The sequence below is a fragment of the Pseudophryne corroboree genome, chromosome 2 (genome assembly GCF_028390025.1).
Source record: "Pseudophryne corroboree isolate aPseCor3 chromosome 2, aPseCor3.hap2, whole genome shotgun sequence".
Taxonomy (NCBI): domain Eukaryota; kingdom Metazoa; phylum Chordata; class Amphibia; order Anura; family Myobatrachidae; genus Pseudophryne; species Pseudophryne corroboree.
Genome location: NC_086445.1, coordinates 109,099,901 through 109,116,802, shown reverse-complemented (window position 1 = coordinate 109,116,802; position 16,902 = coordinate 109,099,901). Strand labels below are relative to the sequence as shown.

The 16,902-nt window shown below is 45.4% G+C and overlaps 1 long non-coding RNA gene across 1 annotated transcript in view; it reads left to right on the top strand.

Moving 5' to 3' along the window:
• The first annotated feature begins 1,601 nt into the window (after window positions 1-1,601).
• LOC135050552 (uncharacterized) overlaps window positions 1,602-16,902 on the top strand; it is a 127,440-nt gene continuing 112,139 nt past the window's right edge. Inside the window, exon 1 of the long non-coding RNA XR_010241659.1 lies at window positions 1,602-2,002. This is a non-coding gene — a long non-coding RNA (uncharacterized LOC135050552). The remainder of the gene's footprint in view (window positions 2,003-16,902) is intronic.

The following is a 16,902-nucleotide window of genomic DNA, read 5'->3' as shown; positions in this document are numbered from 1 at the left end:
TCATTCCGTGTGCTGTAATGTGAATTTTGGCTCACTCTGTGTGCTATAATGTGAATTTCGGCTCATTCTGTGTGCTATAATGTGAATTTCGGCTCATTCTGTGTGCTATAATGTGAATTTCGGCTCATTCTGTGTGCTATAATGTGAATTTCGGCTCATACCAGGTGCTGTAATGTGAATTTTGGTTCATACCGGGTGCTATAATGTGAATTTCGGCTCATTCAGTGTGCTATAATGTGAATTTTGGCTCATTCTGTGTGCTACAATGTGAATTTCGGCTCATTCTGTGTGCTACAATGTGAATTTCGGCTCATTCTGTGTGCTATAATGTGAATTTCGGCTCATTCTGTGTGCTATAATGTGAATTTCGGCTCATTTTGGGTGCTGTAATGTGAATTTTGGTTCATACCGGGTGCTATAATGTGAATTTCGGCTCATACCTTGTGGTATAATGTGAATATTGACTCATACTGTGAAAGAGGCACCAGTACTAGATAGTATAAGGGGTCCTACTATTGTGGTGCATAATTTGAATATGGGGTATATGGTGTGGTAAACTACACTGAAGGACACGCCCCCTTTTGAGTGACCACGCCCCCTTTTCTGGAGCACGCGCGCCTTCTGCGCGCGCTTAATTACAACCTTCACTTTTCCATGCCCCCACTTAAAAGTTTCCACTTCAACCACTGGTTGTGTGTATTTTAATAGAGAATGATGTACCCTTGTATGTTGTTATAATATTAATTATATTTGTAAGAGCATAGACTAAGAAGTAGGAGGAGTCAGGAATACTAAGGGGAGGAGTCGCCGAGGTGGGCCTGTGTGCTTCAAAAATGCCAGGGCCTATTTTTAGTCCCAGTCCGGCCCTGCCCCCAATGTAATCACACTGTCCACCAATGTAATCACACTGACCCCCAATGTAATCACACTGACCACCAATCACTGTCCACCTAGCACACTGACCACCAGTGTAATCACACTGTCCACCAATGTAATCACACTGACCCCCAATGTAATCACACTGACCACCAATCACTGTCCACCTAGCACACTGACCACCAGTGTAATCACACTGACCATCAATGTAATCACACTGACCACCAATGTATTATAAATTATTGTTCACATTTTATTTATTTCTTTGTGCCCAAAGTGATTTATTCCCCCTAAAGCCATGTGTTTTCACCACCACTGTACCCCAATGCTGCATCTTGTGTTTCTGTGTACGCAAAGTCATTTTAACCCCCAAATGGCCATGTGTTTTCACCACTACTGTACCCCAATGCTGTACCATGTGTTTCTGTGTCCCCAAAGTAATTTTAACCCCCAAATGGCCATGCGTTTCACCGCCACTGTACCCCCATGCTGTACCATTGATGTTTTTGTATAAGGAAAGTATTCACAAAATTATTTTTATTTAAAAAACATATATTATACAAATGTAAACACCATTTAACCAAAAAACCATTTAACCATATAACCATATTAACATTTAACCATGTAACCATATAACCCTATACCTTAAGCAAAACCATTTTTAAAAACACAAAATATAATAGTTTGTGCACCACTTTGTTTTTCATTATAGATATGTCTCCAGATTCAGACATAGACTTCATCACCGGCCTACTAGAAATGTACTGTGGATTAGAGTGTTTATGGAAGATCAAAGCCAAGAGCTATTCTGATAAAATTCGACGGAATGCGGCCTTGGAGGAGCTAGTGGAGTACTGCAGGCCCTTTGTGTCCGGTGCTGACAAAGAATAGGTCAAGAAAAAGATACAGAACCTGCGTACTGTGTTCCTGAAAGAACACAAAAAAATGGAACATTCCAAAAGGTCTGGAGCAGGTTCTTCCAAGATTTACAAAACCTCGCTCTGGTACTACCCCATGCTGGAGTTTGTCCTGGACCAGGAGGCTACCCGGACAGGTTTCACCTCCCTCCCTCCCTCAGACTGCCACACCAGAGCTTGAAGACGGTGAGCCATCTCTGTCGGCATCTGTAAGTATATTTTTTTGAAAACATTTTTAAGTTTTTGCAAGCTCCATCATCAGTCCAATACAGTACACTAAATAAATGTGGGCCTCCGGCCAATCGACTGCACCCACCCCGTTAAAATAGGCCAGGTACTCGTCCCTGACCTGTTTTCCCAATAGACTCGCCCTAAAATGGAGAGGAGGTGGTTTGACAGAGGGAATTGGTGAAGTCTTGTCTGGGTGTTCAGGGTCTGGGTCTCCTGGCGCTTCTCTGGGCAGTGTCCTATGCTGGGTGGTTTTGCGGCTCAAATAGTTATGCAGGACACAGCACGCAGTCACCACCCAATTAATCTTCTCCACTTGCCAATTGATAGCCATAAGGAATATGCGGAAGCGGCGAGACAGGATCCCAAAAGTGTTCTCTACAATTCGTCGTGCCCGGGATAGCCTATAATTGTAGATGTGCTTCTCCCTTGTCAGGTGCCTTTGGGGGTACGGCTTCATAATGTTCTCGTGGAGTGCGAATGCCTCATCAGCCACGAAAACAAAATTGAGACCGTGCTGGGTTTGCTCCCTAGATGGCAAGTTCAGGGTCTTTGTGGTGAGCCGCTCGCAGAAGGTGGTATTCTTCAGCGACCCACCGTCTGATGCACGTCCGTTTTTGCCAACGTCAATGAAGATGAATTCATAGTTGGCATTCACCACTGCCATCAGCACAATGCTGAAATACCCTTTACAATTAAAATAAAGGGAGCCGCTGTTTGCAGGAGGGTTGATACGGACGTGCTTGCCATCTATCGCTCCCCCCACAGTTAGGGAAATGCCAGGTGGTGGCAAAATCCTCTGCCACGGCTTGCCATTCTGATGTACTTGCAGGGAGCTATAAAAATAATAGAAATTAAAAATTAAAAACATGTATTTAAACAGTGTATTTAAAAAAAAAATCTACTACAGAGTGGAAGTGTGGAAATTCCAGCCACCCCAGACCTCAGCATCATCCAGGATATGGAGGAATCCCAGCCCCAAGTTCCTACCCGTGAAACACCAGCTACCCCTGATACCTCTGCATCACCAGCTCCTCCGCCGCGCCCCCGGAGGAGAACCCCCCCAAAAAAAGACTGCCCACGAGGGCGAAGACCTCATTTTTGAGGAAAGCAAGTCAAGACTTGCCCAGCCCCCCCCCCCCCCCCCCCCACTACTTCAAATTTGGGGAATTTATGGCCTCAGCAATGCGTAAGCTACCCCCGTGTCAAGTGGAGCAGATTCAGTGTCTCAATTTAAAGATGCCGAACAAAGCACAAAAATCAAAACTCCATGATGATGTCGTACTATTCGGCCGCCGTCCTCTCACTCTTCCTCCCATCCAATCCCATCCTATTCTGCCCACCCAACCCCATCTCATTCCGCCCACCCAACCACAGCCTACTCCCCCATCCACCTGCTCCTCAGCCATATACTCTGCTATGCTGGAGGCAGAGGAGGACATGCCCCAGTTTGAAACTTTGTAGGCTTCTTATAATTCCCAATAAATATGGTGCGGTATAGGCTATATGGTGTTTTGGGGGCAGATTTTTGGGGGAGGATACATGCATGCTGTAAGTGCATAATAGTGGGGCCGGGCCCATTCATTCTGCACTTTACAGCATGTGTGTATTCTCCCAATCAAATCTGTGCCCAAAACACCATATAGCCCTCCATCTTAGGAGTGAAAGCACCGCCCCAGATTTATTGAGACTTAAAAGTAAAATAAACTGTTATTTAATCCTTTTAATTATTTAATTATATATATATATATATATATATATATATATCTCCAAATTGTGATGTTTTTTAAATTTTTATGTGCCATGTTGGCAAATAATTGCATAAATTTGCACAGTTTTAAAGAAAAAAAACACAAAAAACTTTTTTCTATAAACAGTTTTAAAGTAACTAAACAGGTGTGTATTTTATTTGCCTTTAAATACTGGTCCTGCAGCACCTTCACAATGGCCTTGCAGGTGTCAGGGATGATCCGACCCAAAGCTTGGGGGGATATGAGGGTCCCGAACTTCATGTCCTCCAACGACTGCGCTGTAGCCAGGAACCTCAGAGTAGCAGTCAGCCTCTCCTCAGCAGGGATGGCCCTCCGCATCTTGGTGTCCTGCATCTCGATGTAGGGAGTCACAAGGCCCAGCAGCTCCTGGAAGGTAGCGTTATCCATTTGCAGGTAATTCCAATAGTCCTCGGGGTTGTTCTCCCTAATGTTGGTCAGGAGCAACATGTGAGAGAGAGTCCCCCTCTTCATCAGCCACTCCTTGCTCCAAACAGATCTCTGCCTCTTCCATTTCAGATCCCTGTCACGTTTCAGCTTCAGATAGCCATAGGCTAACAGAAGTTAATACCTGTAGGAATCCATCACAGAACAGGATAAAGAGCACTTTGTCCAGGAAAACCAAACAAAGCAAAGCGCACTAGCAATGTGGAACGCTCGGAAGGTATAATCCAGCCTCACTAATCACAGAGCAGCAGTGTGCACATGGCTAAAATGGCTGCTGCTATTTATATGGCTCTTTGGCCCACCCCCCTAGCACCAATCCAGCCAATCACATATTCTATAGCAGCAGTGTGCACAGGGCTAATGGCTGCTGCTATTTATATGCCTATTTGGGCCAGCCCCCCTAGCACCCTAATCCAGCCCATCAGATTTATCTTATGGTACATGTGAATGCATTGCGATAAATCGCCTGCGGTATGTTGGCACGTGACATATCGCAGGCGATATGTTGCATGCAAAAAAAGTCACACATGTACCAAATTATTTGGAATCGTATGGAACCACTCCCGGGAAGCTCCCGAAAGAGATCAAGGGAAATCGCCTCCGACTTCAGCCTCAGACTTATCGCTGTAGGGGTCTGGGACTCCAGGTCGACAACAAAAAGGTCGACACATCTTAGGTCGACACACCTTAGGTCGACATGGACAAAATGTCAACATGGACAAAAGGTCGACAGGAACAAGGTCGACATGGAAAAATGTCGACATGAGGTTTTTATGTTTTTTTGGTGTCGTTTTCTTCGTAGAGTGACCGGGAACCTCTACGTTTTCTTCGTAGAGTGACCGGGAACCTCGCATGGCTCGCTTCGCTCGCCATGCTTCGGGCATGGTGCCTTCGCTCCACTCCGCTTTGCTCGGCACAGATTACCGTTCCAATCGTAGTCCACGTGGATTGTTAAGTATGAAAAGGTTCCAAAAAAGAAAAAAATAGTGAAAAACTCATGTCGACCTTTTTTCATGACGACCTTGTTCCTGTCGACCTTTTGTCCATGTCGACCTAAGGTGTGTTGACCAATTGGCATCGACCTAAGGTGTCGACCTTTTTGTTATCGACCTGGAGTCCAGATACCCGCTGTAGTGTATGGGGCCCTTAAGATTTAAGGAGGCCCAGGGCCGGATTAAGAGCCACATGGGCCTGGAGCTGAAAATATTCAAGGGCCTATTGTGAGAAACAGGGGAGGTGTGATTAGTGCTGTGTGGGTGTGGTGAGAGTCATGTGGGCGTGTACATCCCCTACACTATCAGCTCCAATGTCTCCCTAAATATGTAAAAATATAAAAAAAAAAATGTATAATTTTGCAAGTAAAATAGCAATGCAATCTTAATAGTTATGATGTATAGCTAACCATGTGGTCAGCTGGTGGCTATTGCTCATACTGTAATGAAGACGGGCCTATTTTTATGTGAAGGCCTGGAGCTGGAGCTCCATCCGCCCCATTGTTAATCTGGCCCTGAGGAGGCCTACGTCAATCGGGTGAATCTCAGTTGGCGACTGTCGAATGATCTGAGAAATATAACGTTAAAAATCCCCAACTCGATAATTACAATCATTTTTCTGTTGGAATGTGTTAGAACATCCTGCTGTCCTCTAGGATAGTGGGCAATCCAGGTTGCTTGATACTGCATTATCACCCCACCCACTGCCTTGGTATATAAGGGGGGCAAGGCCACAATGACATAATCCCATCAGCGCCACCACCTGGCTGCATCAAAGCCCTGCACCTCCCATGATTTTGCAACTGGTTGAAGAGATCAGCAGTGACTGCTGGGCTGTGGAGGGAGACTGCTGCTGCTCTCTCACTGCATAATGTGCTCCTGAGGCTGTGTTGCTATACAATATTATAATTTACTGTAGTGTATGACCATCAGAGCGGAGACGCCTTGTCGTGGCTGGTTGCTTATTATATGTTTGCAAATGTACAGTATTTAACTGAGATCTCTGCATTTCTATTATCACGTAGGATGTACAGTATGTCTCTTGGCCCATTTACAGTGAGCTGGGGGATTTTTTTTTCTTGTCTAGATTAGCCCCTCCCTTACATGTCCCTGTTATGGGTCTATCAATTAATTGAGCAACCACCATTCTGTGTGTATCACTGTTCTGGGTTTATTTATATATCCGTTTCTTATTATGCTTATCTGGGGAATTAATGCCCTCAATCTTTCTGGATGTGAATGTTAAAGAAGACGTTACTGGAGTGGGAATAGAGGATGTGAGTTATTTTCATATTCATCAAAACAAATGAATCACTATTACCTAAACTGTCCTGCAAACTAATGAGTTCTACACACAGACCAACAAAAACTTGCAAAATGCAGTAACACAGTTTTAACAAATGTGCACAATACCAGGCAGTGTGACAATGGCAAGATTGGACAAATAAAAGTGCCTTATCCACATAGGGTTCTACTGTAATTTGGACATTTAACAAATAGAGCAAATATCACTTTGGAGACACATAAATACTGAACATTACAGTATTATATAAAATATCACCCTATCGATTGTAAGATTGCATTCAGGACCCTTTTACCTCTATGTCTTTCTTTTATTACCCAGTCTTGTTTTATTACTAGTTTGACCCCAACTGTAAAGTGCAATGGAATATGCTTGCACTGTATAAGTAAATGTTAATGAAATCAATCAATCAATCAATCAATCAATCAATCACCAATACTCAGTGAATATCATAACAAATTTAAGTATTAAGAGGCTGATTCAGGTTTAGCAGCAAAGCAAATAAGAGCAGGTATTGTTGCACCTTGGTAAAACAATGCTGCACTGCAGGAGGGAGAGATCTAAAATGTATAGAGATTAATTATATACCTCCCAACTCTCCCGAAAAAAGTTAAGTGCTTGTAAAGACATGAACGATTATATTGATAAAATACTGTCAATAGCTCAGCAGTTGGCATCTGTGGGGGCACAGGTGGACGACGAGGAAGTCGCAATGGTGATGTTACAAAATCTGATGCTGGAATTCGATTTCCTGGTAGTAGCTTTGGAGTCTAACGATACCAAGCTGACAACAGAAATTGTAAGAGCCAAGTTGCTGCAGATCCAAGAACGTATTCCTGTCGAGACACATGCCGAGGGTTCTGCCTTATACACAAAAGGTACTAAGTCCAGAAAGCTCAAGTGCAAGTGCTTTATATGTCACAAGGTGGGGCACAAGGCCTCAGATTGCAGATTGAAAAATTGCAGTGATATGCAGAAAAAGCGTGACAAACCAAATGAGTCACCATTGAATGTAGCAGTAAGTCACAAGAAGGATTGTTAGTATATGGACTCGGGGGCCACTAGGCATTTCAGTTGTAATCAGGAATGGTTCAATTCACTGACAGCATGTGAAACCATTACAGTAAAAGGGATTGGAGACAAAGTCCTTACTGCTTCAAAATTTGGGACAATCACAGTGCGTCTAAGAATTAAAGGTGAAACAGTTATTACAGACATCCAAGACGTTTTGTTCATGCCAGAATTGGGAAGCAATCTCATTGGTATAAGTGTCCTGGAGAAAAAGGGTTACAGAGTCCAGTTTGCAAAGGGCAAATGTATGGTGCAAAATGAGAAAGGGACTGTAATTGCTTCAGCAACCAGGTGCAACCAACTGTATGTCCTGGACACTGAGTAGTGTTCTGTAACGGCGGCCTCTGATTCAAACCAGTCAATGGAGCTGTTGCACAGGCGCCTATGTTATCTGGGATATGACAAGGTCCAGAAACTACTCGATGGAATGGCAACTGGAATCACTGTGAGTAATACTGAGAGACCTGTGTGTGAGAGTTGTATAAAAGGAAAGCAGACTTGCACCCCATTCCTAAGTCTACTAGTAAAGCGGAAATACCACTAGCCCTAGTGCATACTGACGTATGTGGTCCGATGGAGATGGAATCAATGAGTGGCTACAGGTATTTTATAACATTTATTGATGATGCCACAAGGATGACACGTGTATTTCATGAAGGCTAAAAGTGAAGTTGTCAATAAAATTGTGGAATACAAGAGCCTGGTGGAGACTCAGATGGGTCTGAAATTAAAAGTCTTGAGATCCGACAATAGCGGAGAGTATGACAACAGAGGGGCTAATTCAGACCTGATCGCTGCTGTGCGTTTACGCACAGCGGGCAATCAGGTATGAACTGCGCATGCGTATGCACCGCAATGTGCAGGTGCATCGGACCGCAGCAAAGGGGATCTTCGGGCAGCAATGAGATGGTGCGAAAAATCTAAATGCACCGGTGATCACAAGGAGATTGACAGGAAGAGGGCGTTTGTTGGTGGCAACTGACTGTTTTGTAGGAGTGTCCGGGAAAATGCAGGAGTGACACAACGTTTGGAGGGAAGGTTTCTGACATCAGATCCAGCCCTGATCATTGCAGTGGAAGAGTGAGTCCTGGGCTGCGCAGAGACTGCACAAAATTAGTTTGTGCAGCTCTGCTACACATCCAAACGCACACTTGCACAGCGAATTCCCCCTCCTCCTGTAAGGGGTGACTACCTGATCGCAGGAATGCAAAAATGCACCCTAGCGATCAGGTCTGAATTACCCCCAGAGTTTTAGCACAGTTCCTGAAAAAATATGGCATACAGCATCAACCAACAATTGCTTACACGCCAGAACAAAATGGTGTGAGTGAGCAAGCAAATCATACAATTGTTGAGAGAGCACGGACTATGTTGAGTGACGCAGGCCTTTAGAAAAGCTTTTGGGGAGGAAGCAGTGTCTACTGCAGTATATCTTAAAAACCGTGCACCTACAGTAGCCGTAAAATGTAAAACGCCTCTGGAGGCGTGGTCCAAGAAAAAGCCAGCTGTCAATCATCTCTGTGTCTTCGGCTGTAAAGCTTATGCACATATATCTAAGGAGAAAAGACCGAATTTAGATCCAAAGTCAGTGGAATGTATTCTGCTAGGATACTGTGAAGAAAGCAAAGGATACAGGCTTTGGCACATTACAAACAAACATCTTCTAAAGTCTAGAGATGTGGTGTTCCATGAGACAGCACCAATCACTGGAACAGTGGAACAAGAATCACAGCAACAATATGTAGTGCTGGATGTACAGGCTGCAGAAAGCGTGTCTGAACCTGAAAGAGTTAATGCAGATACCCAATCAGGAAACAGAAGTTCCATGAGGAGCAATAAAGGTGTTCTATCCAAGAGATACAGTGAGGAATATGCAAATATAGCTTACTGTGAACCCCAAAATATACAGGAAGCAAAATCAAGTAACGACGGGAAAGAATGGAAGTCAGCAATATATACAGAGCTGTCAGATCTGGATTATAACAGTACATGGACTGTAGTTGACAGGCCGAATAACCGTAAGACAATCAAGAACAAGTGGGTCTATTGCAAAAAGCTGAATGCGGACGGCACTATTGCTCATTATAAAGCCCGCCTTGTTGCTAAAGGATACACACAAAAATCCAGGATCGACTACGGAGAGACCTTTTCGTCTGTCGCAAGGTACAGCACCTTGAGGTTAGTCATTGCCATTGCTACACTTCATGATTTATTGTTATACTAGTTAGACTTTGATTCTGCATTCCTAAATGGAGAGCTAATTGAGTAGATCTTTATGGAACCACCTGAGCATTATGACGAGAATATGTTCCAAGAAGGAAAAGTTTGCTCTTAAAATCTTTGTACAGCCTAAAGCAAAGTGGTTGAGACTGATCACTTCTTATATCACAAAACTGTAGACGAAAAGCAGTTCATCATAGTTGTGTATGTGGATGATCTATTGCTAGCAGATCAAGAAGAGCACATTACTGATGTAAAACAGCAGCTGAAACAAAGATTCAGGCTAAAGGATTTAGGCCCTGCAAATTATTTCTTAGGCATGAGAATTGTACAAAACCTGAAAGATGGGACTGTTACAATTGATCAAAAGACATATACTGAAGCAATACTTCGCAAGTATAGAATGTCTTATGCAAAACCAGTGAGCACTCCTATTGACGAAAGCATAAAGATGGTAAAGGCCATATCACCAACCAGCCAGGAGGAGATAAAGGTAATGAGAGAGGTTCCTTATCAAAATACTGTTGGTAGCTTGATGTATGCAAGTACTGGGACTCGCCCCAAAATCACACATGCATTGACCCGGGCAAGCCAGTTTGCAATTAACCCTGGGAGGCACCACTGGATTGCAGTCAAAAGAATCTTAAGGTACTTAGAAGGTACAAGTTCATTAAAGTTGGTGTTTACAAAGTCAAAAGGTACGACTTTGGAAGTTTTCTGTGATGCCAATTGAGGTTCAGATGAGGATGACCGTCATTCCTACACGGGATGCTTATTCGTTTTGGCAGGTGCAGCCATCAGCTAGGTGAGCACAAAGCAACCCACTGTTGCCCTATCCACCACTGGGGCAGAGTACATGCAGGGCCAGCGCTACCACTAGGCAGCTTTAGGCAGCTGCCTAGAGCGGCAGCCACTGGAGGGCGGCACTGATCCACTTAACAAAAAACACAGAAGGATGTCTCTTGTCGGGGAAACATCAAGACATCCTTCCATTTAGATAATGCAGGCAGCAGCCGCAGGACGCTGGACTTCTCAACCCTCCCTGACACCCCGTACACCCCCGCCCATCCCCTTCCCCACAGGCTTCTTTGTTTTCATGAAGTCGCCAGCTCAGCCCCGCTATTTAAGCCCCTCCCACCCCGGCATTTGACTCCGCCCCCTTTCTACAGACCAGGACACACTGCAAGGGGGCAGGGCTTCATTGAGTTAGACACTCGGCCGGCTCCTGTTCTCCAGTCAGTGAAGTGAACTACTGTGCTAAGCTTTCCGCTGTGCTGCTCCTGCTGCTGACGTCAGTGGTAAGTGAAGCATGAAGGAAGGGGTGTGCGTGTTCAGTTGAGATATATACTGTGTGACTGACTTGTAATTATTGCTGCCAGTGTACTTATGGTATGTATATGTGTGTATATATATATATATATATATATATGTATATATTAGGGATGAGCGGGTTCGGTTCCTCGGAATCCGAACCCGCCCGAACTTCATGTTTTTTTACACGGGTCCGAGCGACTCGGATCTTCTCGTCTTGCTCGGTTAACCCGAGCGCGCCCGAACGTCATCATCCCGCTGTCGGATTCTCGCGAGGCTCGGATTCTATCGCGAGACTCGGATTCTATATAAGGAGCCGCGCGTCGCCGCCATTTTCACACGTGCATTGAGATTCATAGGGAGAGGACGTGGCTGGCGTCCTCTCCGTTTATAGAGAAGAGAGTGAGACAGTAGAGAGAGACACAGTAGTAATTTTGGGGAGCATTAGGAGGAGTACTAGTTACTTGCTGAAGTGATAGATAGTGTGACTGTATATTATCTGACTTGTGGGGGAGACACTGACAGTGGGGAGCAGTTAGAGTCTGAGAGCAGGACTCAGGAGTACATATAACGTACAGTGCACACTTTTGCTGCCAGAGTGCCACACTGCCATTGTGACCACACTGACCACCAGTATAATATATATTGTGATTGTCTGCTTAGGAGTACTACTTGCAAGTTGCTGATAGTGTGACCAGTGACCTGACCACCAGTCACCACCAGTTTAATATATATATATATATATATATATATATATATATATATATAATTGTATATAATATATATATAATATTGTATACCACCTACCCGTGTTTTTTTTTTCTTTCTTTCTTCTTTATACATACTACTATAGTAGCTTACTGTAGCAGTCTGCGGTGCTGCTGAGCTGACTGTGTCCAGCAGGTCCGTCATCAGTCATTACATAATAAATATATATACCTGTCCGGCTGCAGTACTAGTGATATTATATATATATATATTGATTTCATCTCATTATCATCCAGTCTATATTAGCAGCAGACACAGTACGGTAGTCCACGGCTGTAGCTACCTCTGTGTCGGCAGTCGCTCGTCCATCCATAATTGTATACCACCTACCCGTGGTTTTTTTTTTCTTTCTTCTTTATACATACTACTATAGTAGCTTACTGTAGCAGTCTGCGGTGCTGCTGAGCTGACAGTGTCCAGCAGGTCCGTCATCAGTCATTACATAATAAATATATATACCTGTCCGGCTGCAGTACTAGTGATATTATATATATATATATATTGATTTCATCTCATTATCATCCAGTCTATATTAGCAGCAGACACAGTACGGTAGTCCACGGCTGTAGCTACCTCTGTGTCGGCAGTCGCTCGTCCATCCATAATTGTATACCACCTACCCGTGTTTTTTTTTTCTTTCTTCTTTATACATACTACTATAGTAGCTTACTGTAGCAGTCTGCGGTGCTGCTGAGCTGACTGTGTCCAGCAGGTCCGTCATCAGTCATTACATAATAAATATATCTACCTGTCCGGCTGCAGTACTAGTGTGATATAATATATATTGATTTCATCTCATTATCATCCAGTCTATATTAGTAGCAGACACAGTACGGTAGTCCACGGCTGTAGCTACCTCTGTGTCGGCAGTCGCTCGTCCATCCATAAGTATACTAGTATCCATCCATCTCCATTGTTTACCTGAGGTGCCTTTTAGTTGTGCCTATTAAAATATGGAGAACAAAAATGTTGAGGTTCCAAAATTAGGGAAAGATCAAGATCCACTTCCACCTCGTGCTGAAGCTGCTGCCACTAGTCATGGCCGAGACGATGAAATGCCAGCAACGTCGTCTGCCAAGGCCGATGCCCAATGTCATAGTACAGAGCATGTAAAATCCAAAACACCAAATATCAGTAAAAAAAGGACTCCAAAATCTAAAATAAAATTGTCGGAGGAGAAGCGTAAACTTGCCAATATGCCATTTACCACACGGAGTGGCAAGGAACGGCTGAGGCCCTGGCCTATGTTCATGGCTAGTGGTTCAGCTTCACATGAGGATGGAAGCACTCAGCCTCTCGCTAGAAAAATGAAAAGACTCAAGCTGGCAAAAGCACCGCAAAGAACTGTGCGTTCTTCGAAATCCCAAATCCACAAGGAGAGTCCAATTGTGTCGGTTGCGATGCCTGACCTTCCCAACACTGGACGTGAAGAGCATGCGCCTTCCACCATTTGCACGCCTCCTGCAAGTGCTGGAAGGAGCACCCGCAGTCCAGTTCCTGATAGTCAGATTGAAGATGTCAGTGTTGAAGTACACCAGGATGAGGAGGATATGGGTGTTGCTGGCGCTGGGGAGGAAATTGACAAGGAGGATTCTGATGGTGAGGTGGTTTGTATAAGTCAGGCACCCGGGGAGACACCTGTTGTCCGTGGGAGGAATATGGCCGTTGACATGCCTGGTGAAAATACCAAAAAAATCAGCTCTTCGGTGTGGAAGTATTTCAACAGAAATGCGGACAACATTTGTCAAGCCGTGTGTTGCCTTTGTCAAGCTGTAATAAGTAGGGGTAAGGACGTTAACCACCTCGGAACATCCTCCCTTATACGTCACCTGCAGCGCATTCATAATAAGTCAGTGACAAGTTCAAAAACTTTGGGCGACAGCGGAAGCAGTCCACTGACCAGTAAATCCCTTCCTCTTGTAACCAAGCTCACGCAAACCACCCCACCAACTCCCTCAGTGTCAATTTCCTCCTTCCCCAGGAATGCCAATAGTCCTGCAGGCTATGTCACTGGCAATTCTGACGATTCCTCTCCTGCCTGGGATTCCTCCGATGCATCCTTGCGTGTAACGCCTACTGCTGCTGGCGCTGCTGTTGTTGCTGCTGGGAGTCGATGGTCATCCCAGAGGGGAAATCGTAAGACCACTTTTACTACTTCCACCAAGCAATTGACTGTCCAACAGTCCTTTGCAAGGAAGATGAAATATCACAGCAGTCATCCTGCTGCAAAGCGGATAACTGAGGCCTTGGCATCCTGGGTGGTGAGAAACGTGGTTCCGGTATCCATCATTACTGCAGAGCCAACTAGAGACTTGTTGGAGGTACTGTGTCCCCGGTACCAAATACCATCTAGGTTCCATTTCTCTAGGCAGGCGATACCGAAAATGTACACAGACCTCAGAAAAAGAGTCACCAGTGTCCTAAAAAATGCAGCTGTACCCAATGTCCACTTAACCACGGACATGTGGACAAGTGGAGCAGGGCAGGGTCAGGACTATATGACTGTGACAGCCCACTGGGTAGATGTATGGACTCCTGCCGCAAGAACAGCAGCGGCGGCACCAGTAGCAGCATCTCGCAAACGCCAACTCTTTCCTAGGCAGGCTACGCTTTGTATCACCGGTTTCCAGAATACGCACACAGCTGAAAACCTCTTACGGCAACTGAGGAAGATCATCGCGGAATGGCTTACCCCAATTGGACTCTCCTGTGGATTTGTGGCATCGGACAACGCCAGCAATATTGTGTGTGCATTAAATCTGGGCAAATTCCAGCACGTCCCATGTTTTGCACATACCTTGAATTTGGTGGTGCAGAATTTTTTAAAAAACGACAGGGGCGTGCAAGAGATGCTGTCGGTGGCCAGAAGAATTGCGGGACACTTTCGGCGTACAGGCACCACGTACAGAAGACTGGAGCAACACCAAAAACGCCTGAACCTGCCCTGCCATCATCTGAAGCAAGAAGTGGTAACGAGGTGGAATTCAACCCTATATATGCTTCAGAGGTTGGAGGAGCAGCAAAAGGCCATTCAAGCCTATACAATTCAGCACGATATAGGAGGTGGAATGCACCTGTCTCAAGCGCAGTGGAGAATGATTTCAACGTTGTGCAAGGTTCTGCTGCCCTTTGAACTTGCCACACGTGAAGTCAGTTCAGACACTACCAGCCTGAGTCAGGTCATTCCCCTCATCAGGCTTTTGCAGAAGAAGCTGGAGACATTGAAGGAGGAGCTAACACGGAGCGATTCCGCTAGGCATGTGGGACTTGTGGATGGAGCCCTTAATTCGCTTAACAAGGATTCACGGGTGGTCAATCTGTTGAAATCAGAGCACTACATTTTGGCCACCGTGCTCGATCCTAGATTTAAAACCTACCTTGGATCTCTCCGGCAGACACAAGTCTGCTGGGGTTCAAAGACCTGCTGGTGAGAAAATTGTCAAGTCAAGCGGAACGCGACCTGTCAACATCTCCTCCTTCACATTCTCCCGCAACTGGGGGTGCGAGGAAAAGGCTCAGAATTCCGAGCCCACCCGCTGGCGGTGATGCAGGGCATTCTGGAGCGACTGCTGATGCTGACATCTGGTCCGGACTGAAGGACCTGTCAACGATTACGGACATGTCGTCTACTGTCACTGCATATGATTCTCTCCCCATTGAAAGAATGGTGGAGGATTATATGAGTGACCGCATCCAAGTAGGCACGTCACACAGTCCGTACTTATACTGGCAGGAAAAAGAGGCAATTTGGAGGCCCTTGCACAAACTGGCTTTATTCTACCTAAGTTGCCCTCCCACAAGTGTGTACTCCGAAAGAGTGTTTAGTGCCGCCGCTCACCTTGTCAGCAATCGGCGTACGAGGTTACTTCCAGAAAATGTGGAGAAGATGATGTTCATTAAAATGAATTATAATCAATTCCTCCGTGGAGACATTGACCAGCAGCAATTGCCTCCACAAAGTACACAGGGAGCTGAGATGGTGGATTCCAGTGGGGACGAATTGATAATCTGTGAGGAGGGGGATGTACACGGTGATATATCGGAGGATGATGATGAGGTGGACATCTTGCCTCTGTAGAGCCAGTTTGTGCAAGGAGAGATTAATTGCTTCTTTTTCGGTGGGGGTCCAAACCAACCCGTCATTTCAGTCACAGTCGTGTGGCAGACCCTGTCACTGAAATGATGGGTTGGTTAAAGTGTGCATGTCCTGTTTATACAACATAAGGGTGGGTGGGAGGGCCCAAGGACAATTCCATCTTGCACCTCTTTTTTCTTTAATTTTTCTTTGCGTCATGTGCTGTTTGGGGAGTGTTTTTTGGAAGGGCCATCCTGCGTGACACTGCAGTGCCACTCCTAGATGGGCCAGGTGTTTGTGTCGGCCACTAGGGTCGCTTATCTTACTCACACAGCTACCTCATTGCGCCTCTTTTTTTCTTTGCGTCATGTGCTGTTTGGGGAGTGTTTTTTGGAAGGGCCATCCTGCGTGACACTGCAGTGCCACTCCTAGATGGGCCAGGTGTTTGTGTCGGCCACTAGGGTCGCTTATCTTACTCACACAGCTACCTCATTGCGCCTCTTTTTTTCTTTGCGTCATGTGCTGTTTGGGGAGTGTTTTTTGGAAGGGCCATCCTGCGTGACACTGCAGTGCCACTCCTAGATGGGCCCGGTGTTTGTGTCGGCCACTAGGGTCGCTTATCTTACTCACACAGCTACCTCATTGCGCCTCTTTTTTTCTTTGCGTCATGTGCTGTTTGGGGAGTGTTTTTTGGAAGGGCCATCCTGCGTGACACTGCAGTGCCACTCCTAGATGGGCCCGGTGTTTGTGTCGGCCACTAGGGTCGCTTATCTTACTCACACAGCTACCTCATTGCGCCTCTTTTTTTCTTTGCGTCATGTGCTGTTTGGGGAGTGTTTTTTGGAAGGGCCATCCTGCGTGACACTGCAGTGACACTCCTAGATGGGCCAGGTGTTTGTGTCGGCCACTAGGGTCGCTTATCTTA